Here is a 15,542-nt window from a genome sequence, read left to right on the forward strand (position 1 = left end):
GGGGGTTCTAAATAATCTGCTTTGACCAAACCAGGAAAACATGAGTAAAGTCTGAAAATGTTTTCTGAGCCAGATCTTATCCCTGACCATTTACAGAGAGCAGAACTGCTTTCTGACTTCAGATATACCATGGTAGGGGACAGACTCGAGGTGTGCAGTGAAAGAATGAGAAACAATGGGTGCACATCACTGCCAGGCATGTGGAACAAGCTCTTTGGCTTAAAGGCAAACAGGAGGGTGAGTTACAAAGAGAGCTTGTGAAATCTCCATTCTTGAAGACATTCATCACATGACTGGAAAAGACCCTGAGCAACCTGACCTTACTTCAAAGTTGCCCCCAGTTAGAAGCAGATGACCTCCATTAGGCCTTTTCTACTGGCATTATTTTTTAGTTCCACAATTTTGACTTCTAAATGGAATTTTGAACTTCAGCAGATATCTCCATTTAGCTCTTGTTAACACTGAGCACCTCATGTATGCAGAAATGTGCCCCATGCTGTGCTTCTGCATGGCTCATGTGTGCAAGGTCACTTGGTGGAGAAGGCTTAGGTTGTAGCAGAGGAAAATTTGGATTCTGCTGGGGTTTCTTCAAACACAGAGCTGCCAGTTCACACTCTGCTGCACTTCAGCATGGCAGGTCCCATCTGCCAGGGCTATGAACCTTTGGAAAACATGAGTTACGGAGCATGACATTCACTGAGGAGTTGTGTCTGGCGTATAGGAACCTTAGATGAGCGTGGGGAGAATTATTAGCAGTATTCTGTAAGCTCAAGCCAGGGAGCCACGCTCAGCATTCCAGACTGAGGCACATGCTCCTCTTGGTGACTGGTACCATACAGGGAAACTGAAGAAGTAACAGACACTTTTGCTGAATGCAGATTGCACAAGCCAGTTTGCTCTGGCTGTGTTTCACACAGAAATATGTTCCTCTCAGATGATACCAAATATTTCATTCAGTCACTGGGTTCACTCTGGAGCAGCTCCACAGTCTCTGTCAATTAAGTGTCATGCAGTGCTTAGCCTCACTTACCCTGGTTAAGACATTTAGAAGAATTCTGCAGGTACAGAAGCTGAACTTCTCTAAGGCTTCCATTTGGCACAGGAGAAATGGCAATTTTTTTCAGAATTTATACTGATGTTTGGTGTCATCATAGATTTATTTTCTCCTAAAATCTCATTGTAGCTAATTCTGGTTGTATCCTTACCTAGTTCTCTCTGAAAAGTTAGCTCCAAATATTCTTATATCTCATGAGCAATATGGGAGGTGGAGAGGATCCACACAGGTATACTTCATTTCTTTTCTCTGGTACCTCCCAACAGCTTTAAAATTCAATAGGGATACTGATTGCACGTCCTCTTGCATGTGTCCTCTTGCTTTTTTGAAGTTAAAAATAGTGGCAATTCTATCTCAGAATGCGTACTAAGTTGAGATATTAAATATGTCAATGCACTGTGTTTTCAGTCTTTTGTTCAGAAATATATTCTATGATCCAATATCATATCTGAACCTGTAAATATATATATATATGAATAGATAAAATAGCCTTTAGATTAGATAAACATTTTCAAAAAAGGTTTTCTCATCTTAAAATATTCTGAAAAGAATTTTTTTTTAATTTGACTTTCAGAGTGCTATTTCATTATAAATCTAAAACAAATATGAGAATCATATTTTCTATTTTTAGTTAAAAATAGATTTTATTCATGGGATTCTTTGGTCTATCTTAAATTGTAATTCCTTGGGTGGGAACTGTCTTTAGTAATGTCACAAAAATGCTGTAATGGGACTTCTGGTATGCTATTTACAATAGGAACAGGATTAATTAATTCCTGTATTTTTAAATGAGGCTAAGATAGGTGATGGTGACTTTTTTTTTGCTTTCTAAAATGATATTTTCTTCATCAGTCTGCTGTGTGTGTGTATTCAGAGCTAAAGTGTAGAATCTTTCTTTTAATAAGAGTCATTCTTTTGAAAACCTCCTACACTTTCAGTGATGCTGATAGTGACGATGCCTTGCAGGATAACAAGAACATTGGTCTGTCCTGTGTCATGGATAAAGTTATTTAATGAAGTTGTGAATGTCAAAATCTTGCTGATAAATGATCACAATGAACACAGCTTGCTTTTCAAACTCCAGACTTTATTTACAAGGCTAACAATAATAGCTGTCTCCCCAACTATAATATTCTTCATCTGTGATCACTGAGAGGCAATAAACATGGGCAAGAGGCATCTTTTGAAATATTATAGGATTCAAAGTATAAGACACATGCTAGAGCTCATTCTGTAACTCTTTACAACTCTGTAAATCAGGTGATGAAATACTGTATGTTTTCAATACCGTGCTGCATGGCTTGCTGGAAACAAACCATGGTAACAAATCCTTTTTAGATTGTTATTGCTCAGTTGTGAATCTGTTTGTCATTCCCACTGTTGTCCAAGGAAAGTAGGACTCTTCCAAAAGACACTGCATGTCTTTAGGAAGAAATTTGACAGGGCACTAATTGGTCCTCCAGGAAGTGTAAAAAAATTTCTGGTATGGATGAATGAAAAGAGAATTATTTCAATATTGAAGTTAAAGACCTTGCTACTTGGGTAGTATCTTTAATGCTACAGTCCCTTAGTCAACTCTCTTCCCTTCCCCTTTGTGTATCTTGCCAGAGAAACCAAAGAAATCAGTTTATCCTGTGCTTCACTGTCTCTAAGAATAAAAAATTAACTAAATGCCAGTACTGAATAATGCTTTGAGATTTACCAATAAAGGGCTCTAGAGAAAAGTTATGTTTATTAATAAATAACAACAGTCAAAGAATAGGGATGTTGGTGCAATGAGTGAATAACAAGCTCACCTGTAATTTTACATATATTTGGTCTAACAATTCCAGAAGACACTCTGCCCCAAGAAATCTGTGATAAGCTATTACTACTTGAGTTTTTGGTCTTACTGGATCTTCAGCTGTTCAGATGCAAAAATGGGCAAAGATCCGTGCATTGGTTGGAAAATGTATCCTGTTTCAGTAAGGGACAGACAGAATTCCCCTTTCCTTCTCAATATTATCCCGTGTGGTCTCTATGCCTCCATCTTTGAAGAAGGCCAAAATACCTTCTGGCTTAGAAATAGTTTTGCTGCCTTCATTTATGGTGACATAAAAGTCTTAAAAATCTATATAATATCTGTATAGCTGCTCCTGCTTTAAAATATGTTTCATCTGTTTACAAAAAACTGAAATATTGCCTGTATAATCAAGCAAAGATGGTCTAGGTCTTGAGCAGTTGTTTCTGCAGTAACCCTTTAGAAAACAGGATATACTACACCCTCTCACTACTTCTGGTACTCCACCAAGTTAATTTAGAATTAGCTCATATATCCAGCCACAGCACTGCATTTTCACCTTGTCTTGTGAGGGTGTTTTTTTTAAGCAGTGTTTTACTTGTGTGCCTCCTGATCTGACATGTAGCTGATTACTAATTTCTGGTTGAAACTCAGGAGCTGCGTTTGGATTCTCAGGTAGTGTTGATGTTCTTCAGGTGAGAATTTAGAGCATTGTGTTACTAGCAATGGCCTTTGATTTTGGAATGTTTTCTTATTTAGTACATCTTCAGGGTGCTGATGATCTTCAGGGTATGCAGCCTTTCTGCTTTATCATCTTGCTTTTGAGTAAAGTTTCAGGACAGTTTATAGAAAATAGCAAAACCGAAAATTATTATTGTGGGTTGTATGAAGCTTATAACAATGCATTGTTCGTGGTGGTGTGTCTATGGTGGTGTGTCTCACATGTAAGAAATATTAATTCTTTGCTGCTGATAATCTAGGTACCATGCTTTTTGATTCTTTTGTGTGCTTCTCTGAAAACCTCTCCAAGAGGAGCCAGGAAACCCAGTCAAGCCAGTGGTGTCTGCAGTAAAGAAGAATAGCTCTTCCATAACAATGGAATTTTTATGACATCATTTTGTATTTAAAGATAAAGCTTTAATTATGTACTGGACAGCAATTTTGTTTTACCAATATAGCTAAAGGATTAAATGACAGAATTCAATCTACTTAAAAATAAAAATCAGTGCGAGCACTATAAGCTTGATACTCAAGTGGACTGCCCCTTATTTGGTTCTATTAGAAGGATTATGTGGAAAAGATATTTTATTGATGAAAATATGTTGGTTTTAACTTTTTCATAGTTTCATGCTAAAAGATTTGACCTGTTAAGTTTTCAGAAATCAGTGTGTCTTTTTCAGAGAGAAAGTAAGACCTTGAACATTTCAATGGCCAACAAAAGGAGCTTCTATAGAGTGTTCCAAATAGGCTGCTGTTTTTAAAAAAGTAAACAAAACCAAACACTAGTTAATTAAACTTCACAGGATGATGCATATTCGTCTGAGAATTTATTTTAGGAGCTGTAGAATACATTTCCATATTTAAAGGGAGCATTTATCTGTGATATTACTAAGTTTCCTAATTTGCCCTTGCCATCTCAGGTAGCACCTAACGGAATGGAACAAAAGGAATATTATTTGGCAATGCAACACCATGAGAATTTTCTGGTGTTCCATATTGTTCAACCCTGTAAGACTTTTTGGTATATACTCAAAGAAGAGTAATAATAGAATTTTGGAACCTCCTTATCAGCATATGGTACAGAATGCCAATAAGCCTTCTCAGTTTATTGGAATATTAGCTTGAATTTTTCTTTTTAGTCTCTAGAATATGAATGTATGAACTGAAGTTGAACTGCTTTTGAAAGTGAACTGTCCAACTCTTCAATGTCTATTCAAATATTCTTCACATCTCCTGGGTTTCTCTGAGACTTTTTTCCTGAAATCCCATATTTTGCCTTCAGTTTGATGCATATTTCTTTTGAGTTGCTCTTTATCAATAAGTATTCTGTTTCATCTATTCATCCACAAGAGATCAGTTCTCTTTCTAACTCTTCCTCTCTAAAATTAGGAAATTTGACCTAAATAATCCAGGTATCTAAAACTCTTGCACTGAGTAATGAACCTCATGAAATCATGATTCATTTAAAGCAGACATCTATCCAGTGTTCTGTGTTTATATTTTAAAAGTTATCTATTTAAGGAAGAGTGATGGATGTAAATATTTTGAATGTCTATGATACTTTTATTTAAAGACATCAGTGTGCAAGAGAGAAAGGAAATGTGGAATTTCAGGAAACCAGAATTCTTTCTTCATTGATAATGGGAGAATGACACTTTGTTATAAACCTTGCTACTTGCTCAACTTTTGATGTCATCAGAGAGCATTGGCTGATTTTAGAAGAACAGTCAGTTTTGGTAGGAAAATGTTATAGACGGAGTAATCTATTGGTCTTAAATTCATCTTGAAGATAAACTGCTTCCTTTGAAAGTCTGTGAAATGTTCTTCTGAAGTCTTTAGTTGATTTAGAAGTAAATTAAATGCTAATCTTCTGGATACTTGTCTTGAAAGATTGATTCAAGTCCTAGCAGATTTTTGTATAGCAAAGAAAATTTGTGATTTTCTGAAATTCTTTAAAGATTATTCAAATTTTGCCATTCATATTGACCAGCTGTGTTAGCTCAAAGAGGCAACTCTGACTTCCTCTCCTTTCAGATGGTATTTCAGAGAGAATTGTTTGATTTTGACATAAGAAGCAGTGGTGTCTCCCAGAGTACATTCAAAAAATACCGAGGCACAATAGAAGGATGTGCAATGAACCTTCCCTGAAATTGTCGTCTTTCAGGTGAGGTGAAAAAACCATTGAGACTTCAGTTGAAAAAATTCCTGCAACATCTATCACATTGAATAAATGCACCATTCATTGGTTCTCAGTCTAAACTTGTCATACTTGTTATTTTTGCTGCCTTTTTTTTTTTCCTGAGGGTACTACCTGGTGTATTCCTAAATAGTTAATAGGTGTTAGTGAATCATCCCATTAAACTGAATGATCTCTTTCTGTACCTGTTGGCAAATATACTGTGAAAGAAGCATCATCTAACTCATTTCTGTTGTCCAGTAGATAATTCTATTGACTGAATGCTGCAAGCAGCGTTTCTCTGTAAAGCCTGTGTTGCCTGGCTAAAGAAAGATTCTCCTTGGATTGTGCTTGGGTTTCACAAAGGAGAAAAGTCTTTAGGGAGGGATGAATTTGGCAAATGTATTCTACTGTGTGCCCTTTTACCTAAGATGTTTTTGTAGGCAGCTTATTAATGAGTCATATTTTTAGACAGATAATTTTTAGAAGCAGTACATGCAAATTAGATTGTCTGTGTTATACATTGGGGCAGGAAGGACCAGATTCCCCTTACATGGCTGGTGCTACCAAAGTAGATGGACTTACAGCAGTGCCAAATGGACTCACCTCTCTCATTCCACTGGCAATGAAGATATGAGTCAGAATAACCAGCAGATGTCAGTAAACACAAATCTGAATGAGAGAAATCTGAAAATACTCTGCCTTTTGGTGAGTTAGGCTATTCAGTATAGAAGAGTGATTTACATGGATGGTAAAAGACCATCAAATGTCTCATAGAGGACTTGATTATTACATTTCTTGTGTATTGGAAGTGCATATGATAAGATTTTTTTCTTTTCTTTTTTAACCATCTTTTCAAGGGTAGAGGGAAGAATATTCAATTTGTGCTGGCAAATTCAACTTAGCAGGTGGGCAAGATTACTTTTTGGACTCTTTCATCTCACTATGATTTTATGATACCAGTACTTGACTTCAAAGATAGAATGGGCAAGAGGAGCTGCAGCAGTAACTCCCAGGAGCTTAACTCTGCCCAAGCCTGCATTGCTTTGTTCAGTCCTGGCCTTCCCTCTACAAAAAGAAGGCAACTGAGGGAATGAACCATTTTAACTTATGTCACTTCGAGGCACTGATAGAAGTTACAGGAATATTTGACTCTTAAATTGTTTCTTTTCGTACTGAGCATTGACAAAGTTCAAGACAAGTTTTAACACTGGTGTTCTTCCCATGAGGAGAAAGGCTATGCACTCTTTTAAATGGACCCATCAGAGAAAGTAATGATGGTACCTGTCTTTTATACAGCACTCATGTTTTGAGTAGGAGCCATGCTGGGAGGAGTCAGTCCTGGAGGCCTTAGTCTCTTCTGTGGATTCATTCAGTGGTTTACACCTCAGTAAGAAAAATATAATTTTTCAGCCCCTTTTAACTGGGTAGTTGCAGCACACTCTTACCTTTGTAATCCTTCATACTGCAAGAGGAAAATTGAATGTCTCCCATGTCTGAGTGTCATTCTAATCATGAAAATGTTACCTTATAGACTAGTCTCAGCTGGATATAAAACATAGTTGTGGTTTAAGATGTAATTTAACATACTCCCCTTATTAGGAAAAGAAGAGTTTATTGTGTTGGATCTTGGAGGCAGGTAGTTCTGCAGCAGAGAACGAGACTTTATGGGTTTTGATGGTCTGAGATCACAGAATCACAGAATAAGCTGAGTTGAAAGTACCCACACGGATCATCAATTCCAGCTCCCAGCCCTGCACAGCACTGTCCCCTAGAGTCACACCGTGTGCTCAAGAGTATTGTTGGTGTAGCACTGAATCAGGTTCTCTAACTTAGGAGAGAAATAGGACATCAGCTACAACTCTGCCATAAATGTTTCTGGTAAATAAGCTCTGGGCACTTAATTCTTTAAATGTGTTGGGTTTCTGAATCACTGTGCTGAGATGTTTTGCCTTGTAGCATGTATTGCATGTGAAACTTGTGTGCTTAATGCAGGTTTCCCAGTACTCCATTTCTCTGTTGGCTGTTGAGCAGAGGGGCTATGGAGCAATGGTGTGTGGCTGAGGCCACTGAACAGTGGACTAGGTTCTGTGAACTCTAGGTGGATTTCTCCTGTGATGCTAATAGAAGCCATCCATCCATCCATCCATCCATCCATCCATCCATCCATCCGTCCGTCCGTCCGTCCGTCCGTCCGTCCATCCATGTTAAGTGGCAATGGGAAATGCAGAGGAAACTCCATTTTTTCTTATTATGGTAGTTGCTCACAGCCTTTGAGAAGATTATTTCAACTGTACTTTAGATGTGCTTCAGTCACTTCAGGTATAAGAAGAATGAAATAATTTTTCTATGCAAATTTGGAAGGATTTCACTTCTAATGTATGCATCTTTTACCTCCATATGCCATCTCAACTATCTTGCTTCTTTTTTTTGTATCCGCAACTAAATTAAAGGAAGTAATTTATTCAAAACAGATCATTATTTAGCTACTTGCTTAGGGGTCATCAAAACAAATGGTAAAAAGCAAAAAAGCTTCAAATCACACCTTTGCTTTCACATAAATCTCAATCTTTTCTCCCAAGCTTTGGGAAATGCTGTTCAGCTCAGCTGCTTTCACACATAACCCACAAACCACAGATATTTTGATTTTTCCTTTTCAGAACTCGCTCAGGCTTCTGGTGATAGCTCCATTCATCTTCATCACCAGTCTTTTGTTTTTCTCTGCCTTCTTCCAAAAAGGAAGAAGAAAAAAAAAGTACTTGCTAGAGCAGTTATAGTTAAGCAGCAATATTCTCCAATTAATAGCTCCAGACACCATTCAGTGAAAAGACTTCATCTCTGATTTTGTTCAATTTCCTGATATCATCATCTACACTAGCCTCCTGTGCTTGGACCACATAAACTGAGGTGCATATGCTATATATTTTTTATGTCTAATGTAAGTATTTAAATGATGCAAGAATTGTTTTCCTTTCTCCTTACCATTTTTTTCTTCCCCTCTATCTCTTACTTGTTGATTTGATTTGATAGAATTCACGTCCCTTTTGCTTATATTTATGTTAACATATGGTTTCAAAGATTTAAACTGTATAAGTAAATGTCTATTTTTGGTCTATCAAGATTTAAGATGAGAGAAATCTTGGTCTTAGGTTTTTCCATGAATCACATTAGCCATACTAGAATTAAGACATGCATGTTGTGTTACATTCATGTGAAAGCAAAGACAATTCTTTTTCCTCTGCTTCTCGATTTTAGTTCATCTTAAAAGGAAAAAAAAAAAGGTTAAAAATTATTATCTTTGTGTACATGGGTTTTCAATTTAAAATGTGACTTTTACTTGTAATTTTACAACAGTCTGGTAGGGAAAAAAAAAAGAAAAAAGGCCAGGAAGCCTCACAACCAATTTCATAAGAAATCAAATACAGACTGCAAATTGAACTCAGGCAAATGAACACATGTCAGGTAGGATTGCGTTGGGTCAACTGCGCTGCTCTGAGTGAGCTGAATGCAATGCAAATGTGTGTTTTGCTTCTGTATAACCCACTGCCACTCAGATGGAAATGTGGCCTGTTGGGTGCCGTTCGTCGGGAACGTGCAATGAACGAACTTGGAACAAGGGTCATCCATTAGAGTTGCCAAAGAGACTGAGGAGTAGATAAGAGTCTCAAGTGATTGAATGGTGTGTGATTACAACAGCAGTGGAAAAAACACCCAAGAAGATTACACTTCAGTTCAGGGAGGTCTGAAATAATGTTGCAGCATAAAGAACAGGTACAGTCTACTAAATGCAGTGGAAGTAACAGAGACTAAATTCACAATAATGCTTTGTAATTATACACAGAACTAAACCAGCAAACTAGCTAGTTCTGTTTGGAAAAATATGTGTAGCTGAAGATTTAAAGTGGCAAGTTGAAGGTATGCCTATCAGTTTCTGAGTTTCCCTATAAATTACAGGCTTTTTATTTCTATTCTTTTTTTCTTTTTCCTGAAATTGATATTCTAATGGCAGCACTGCAAATGGGAAAAAAAAACAACCTTCTCTATCTTTTGTTCAGGCATGAGGAAGCTGAAATCTCTTCAGTATTTCAGTAAAATGCAACCTTTCTTCAAACATGAGAGTATATTGTATACATTTTGCCACCATTACAAGGAAGTCAACTTTAGATATATTTCTTACAAATCTTCTGTTTTGACCATTTTTCAGTTCAAAGAAGTACCTTTTTTAAGATTTGAACTACTTGCATTTTTATCACTTGTTGCTCAAGATATTTTTCCATTGAAGCAACACAGTACACCAGAAAAGCAAGACATTCTCACTGCTAACAGAGAGTCACAGTGAAAATTAATTTTGTTCTCATGGTATGTTTGCCCAAAGAGAAATAGAACAAACTTCAGAAGTAACCAGGATTTTTTTGAAGGAAGCAAGTCAATATATGAATGAAATCTTCAACCTCTTATTCAAGCACAGGAGGTCCTATTAGCCTTTTATTCTCTGTGGGGCTCTCTGTTTATGTGGGTAAGACTGAAATGCAAGAAATCAGCCATGGAACATGGCCCAGCCAGACTCCCCCCTTTAAGAGGGACTCCAGCTGTGGGGTGCTCTCTGAGGATGCAGCTGTAGAATGTATCTCAAGATCTCCAGCAGAAGCTGTGAAATGGTCTTGCCCTCTCCTGTGAGGCAGAGGTTAGCTTACACAGTGCACAATATGTCACTGAAGCCTGTTCAGACTTGAACAGAAAGGGTACAGAGATTTACATGGCAATTTTCCCTGAATCCTGCCACCTTTGCTGGGTTTGAGTTCTGAAGTTGGCAGTAATATACATAATGACACAATGAACACCTCCCCCAGAATGAAGGCCTTTCCTGAGGTGATGATGCTCCAATATATGTTGAACCTTCTGTAAAAGACATCTTATACCTTCAACAGCCCAAGCTATGTCTGAATATAGCCCTCATTTATGGGCCTCTCTCTCCACACTCAGCACCTACATCTTCCTGCTGTGAATGCTGAGGGTTAGTCCTAACCTCAGAAAACCTTCCAGGAACCTGTTTATATAAGTCTATCCAGGTGCTGCATAACAGTATTTCAAAGTCCTATATTTACATGTTTGGGTCTTTAACTAGTCTAGGGAAAAAAAAAAATAGCTGGAATCTATAAGTGCAGCCATTTTAGTGGGTCAGTACCCACAACCAAATTATTATTTGTGTGCTTAATGTATCAATATTGCAGCAGACTTAGATAACTGAGTAAAATTTCATGTCCCTTTCTGTCCTTAGCCCATGTTGAACCAACATAAGTCTTCCTTAGTTTTTCCTCACGGCATAGTGTTTCCAAACACTGTATCTAACAATTTCTGCTGCTGTCTTCTGAATTCTCTCCACTCTGCCTGTCGCAGCCTTACGATGTTTTGGGCAGCAACAGACATGGTATTCCAGCTGTAACAGCACTAATTAAGCAGACCAGAAGGTTTTCTTCTGGGCACAAATGTGCAACATTGTCATGCTCTTAGTCCCTACTTGTCCATAATCCACTATTATTCCTGATCCCACTACTGTCTAGCTAGCTGTTACTCATTTATTGATATACTTCCTAGTTTTTACCAAACATATTTGGATTTTATGTCTTGGATCTCATAGGACCAAATTCAGGCTATTCCATGTAATTCCCAGTACCACTGAGTTTTCATCCTGCCTCTGGAATATCTACAATTCTTGCCCCTTTGTTCCATCATCCATTGAAAAAGACTGATATGGGTTTCAGTTGTTTTTTTTTTTTGGACAACCATTTCATTTTGACCAAACCCTATTTTAAGAGGTCTTTGGGAGAGCTTTTTTCAGGCAAAAATGCCCCATTATGAGGATTTCATCTACATCGTGTTTTCTAAATCTATGGGAGTGTCAGACTGCTTTCTTTATATTATGGGTTGCTTTACATAAAGTTAACCTTAATGACCTATTTAAGAGTGGAATTTGTGTTTAGGAGATAGAGAATTCAGTTGTATTTTGGGGAGTTAGCAAAAAATGCTCCGAGTGCTGCAGTACTAAGCCACAAATTGAATGTTCTATTTAAATCTTTCTGCAACAAATCTGCTGTAACCCAGAACCAGGACATGCATATTCCAAATCTTATCAGAGTCTGATTCACTCAGGAATTTTAAAACTTTTCTGGGTTTTTTTTTTTTTTTTGGAAGTCAAGAGAGGCTTCAGTCATTTTAAATATATTTTATCCTGTAAGTATTTTAGGCACTCAGTGAAGCAAGTGCCAGGTTATTATTGTGGTGCAGGCTATACTGAAATAGAAAAAATACTGAATGCTGAAATTTCCATAAATCTATTTTCTTGAATGTATAGAAAACAGTGACACTTTTGGGAAGCCAATGTTTTGAATAAAAAGTGAACTAAAAACATTTTAATTATATCTAAAAATACGTGTGAATATTCTTGGCTTGTTTTGTTTTTCACAAGGCAAGTGTCATTAACTCCAGCACAGCATTTTCAGTAAGTCCTTCAGTCAGTGAGGTCTGTGTGGCACAACAGAAGAATTTAGATGTAATTTATAAGTAAGTCCAGCATACAGCTGACAAAACCACCAGGTAGACTAGCAAATTGGCTGGAATTTCTGGATTCAGACCTGTGGATGAAGTAATGGTTTTTGGCTTGACAGTCTAAGCTGCACAAGTTACATTTTTTGCTTTCAGTGTATGCAGAACTGTACCTTTAATATTTGCAGAATATTCTTACCCTTGTTTCAAAAGTATTCTTTAATGATTTTTTTTTTTTTTTGGTCAGGTCCTGCTTCAATCAGTTTTACTGGAACTTTAAATGCAAATGTTTTGAGACTTTTGAGAAATATTTTTTATCAAAGGGCATGAAGGTACATTCAGAAAGTTCATTCATGGTTACATGCATCATTCATGAATTTTATTCACATATAAAATCCTATTTGTTTTGAAAGCTTGCATCCAAATATTCCATTGTGTAGAAAATGCCCCAGAGCACATTCCTTTTACAAGTAATACAGTCTTTTATAGGTCGCTTCTAATTTGGACACTTCACTGAACACAGCTGCCACAATTAGAGTCAAATTTGTGATTTTCTTCATTGTATGGTACCAGTGTGAATGATACATAAACACAGCTGGCCTGAATGCAGATTTCTTCACATGATGATGCCTATCAGCAGCAGCAGTGTTTCTGAGGCACTGACCCACAGAGGCCAAATTAAAAATCAAATTAAGCATCATAAATGCAAGTTCATAACTATTCATGCTTTGAAAATGAGGAACTGATATGATTTATGTAAGAAAACTGACTGAATGTCCCCGACTGAGGAATTGCACAGGTCAACAAAAGATTTCCTCATACCCAAAGAAGTTTAGGCATAAACAGTCCCCAGCTCCTGCAGATGTAAGTATTCATTCAATAAAGGGTGATACTGTAAGAAAGTCTCCTTAGTTGTGTGTGTGCTATTGAATAAAACACCAACTTTCACTAAAATGACGTGAAAGTTCTGTTAAATTTATTTAAAAGATGTTTATTTGTGCATGTGCCAGGCTCTACAGTGACCAGGAGAAATTGCTTATTTTGGGAACCTAGTCTCTACAGATTTGTCTGCAGATAGTGTCTATGCATTGTCTTTCCAAAATTTCAACAGGATTTGGAGTGTGTTTAGAATATAATTATTCTGCCATCAAAAGTGGCAGCAGGGGGAGAGACTACAAGGAGAATTAAGATAAGAAAGATAACAGTGGAGTAGAAGGAATCAAACAATGAGCACATTACCAAATTTCTTAAAGCGAGCGAGGGAGATGGAGTGAATTTGGACTGTGCAGTAACAGAGATTGGCTTTTTTTTTCTGTAAAATGCCTTTTAATCTTCTGTGAAATTTGAAAGTTTCTGAATGGCACAAGGAAGCTCAGAAAAAGTTTCAGGCTCAAGACAGCTAAATTGTCTTTTGTGAACCTGGATTCTATACCTGCCATAAGTTCTATAGAATACTAGATAAATCTTTTAAACCAGACCTCCACAAATGGACACTGATTGCATCTGTTCTTTTTTTCTGGGTGCTCAGCTGAATTCATAAACTCTTGGTTTATGCCCACTCAAGGTGAGTGGAAACTTATACCTGAATTTCCAGGCTGTTCCTCACATGCCAAATAGGAGTAGTTATAATACATATATATTGTCGGAGAAGTGCTGAAAAAATAAATCAGTTAATACATGTGAACCATTTGAGTATCACAGTGAAGAGCACTGCTGAAAATGGGGTGAGGATGCTGACTCTGTTACTGGAGCAAGGATGGTCAGGAAGCAGTAAACACGGGGCACAGGACCAGATATCAACCCTGGGAGATGAAAAAAAAAAAAGAGAAACTGAAGCTTGTCCAAGTGATTTTTAGCAGAGCATTCTTCCTTCCTGTTAACTGAATACAGCAGTGGTCCTGAGGGGAAAAATAGTGCATGAATGTGTAATTACAGGCCTGGATCATAATGCGTATAACCAAAGGGACTGGATTAATTTTGCACAGGCAACCTTTCTTCTGACATTGCCAAGCTGAAATGCATTATTAGGAAGGGGGAGCAGAGGAACTGCTCTTTTGGTAGCTCTCCCGTGTTTAAAATAAAAGCACTCAATAACAGCTCTGAGGCATTTATTTCTGCACAATAACATCCCTGATTGTTTCAGTCCTGGAGTTTTAGGTTTGTTAGTTTATTTTACTAATGCTGAAAATTTGTGTTTAATGTAGCAATGTATTAATTATTTTAACAACCTGAACCTCAGGTTAAACAGGTACTTAGCAAGTGAGAAGCAATGTATGTAGGACAAATGAGAGTAATGCAACAATTTTCTTCATAGTCTGCAGGGCCAAGCAGAATAAAATTACCTGTTTAATGTTCAAATCTGCTATGAGATACTCTTAGCAGTCCTTTCTCCAATAGCTCCTAGAGCTTGCTCAGAGACCCAGGATGCTCAGGAGTGGGAGGAGGCATTTATATTTCTCTTTGTTATGAGATACTATGTGAGATTACTGTGTGGAGCAATGGGTATTTTCATTAGAGGAGGCTGAATATGAGGATCAAAGCCTACTTCTCTTGTGCCCTCTGTGTGTCCATGGCTCTGTGCTCTGAGATCCTCCAGGGTTCTTTCCCAGTCTGTAGTGGAATTTTCCCAATCCAGGAAGTCCTGCAAGATTACTTGATGACTGTGAACATCCAGGTGGTTAAGCTTGGGGTTTAATTCATATCAATGTCTTACTGTGCTACCCTGTGCTTAAAATTACAGATGATCCACACCAGAGATTGGCTTAGATTTTGGTTTTGTTTTCCTTTCACCTCTGTATGGATCCTATGAGCAGCACTGTTAGCCTTGTCCAGTATTTTCCCCAGTATATTCTGGTGATCCACTGAATCCAGTAAAACATGTAATTTTTTTACACCTACACTTGAACTTTGGGCCAAATATTTAGCAAAAATGTTAATAAAAACCCGGACTTAATGTAATCACCTTGTATTTGCAGAGTTGTTCCTCTAGGAGAGGAAGATTTTTTTTTTCAGTTCAGAATTAATTATGACATTTTTCCAATTTTTATCAATGCAATGCTTTTAAAAAGCAGTCTAAGTCCCAGTAAAGGTATTTAAGTCCCACAGATTAAGTGGGGGATTTTTAGCTTTCAATTTCAGTCATCATAACTTTTTTCTTTTTCAAGATACGCACTGGAGCAGCTCCCGCAAGGAGAGTTATAGAGTGTCCAGCAACTGTAGCTCATACAGCTATTTGTGTTTTCTTAATGAAGAAAAAAGTGCTGTGATAG

This window comes from Parus major, chromosome 2 (assembly GCF_001522545.3).
Source record: "Parus major isolate Abel chromosome 2, Parus_major1.1, whole genome shotgun sequence".
Classification (NCBI taxonomy): domain Eukaryota; kingdom Metazoa; phylum Chordata; class Aves; order Passeriformes; family Paridae; genus Parus; species Parus major.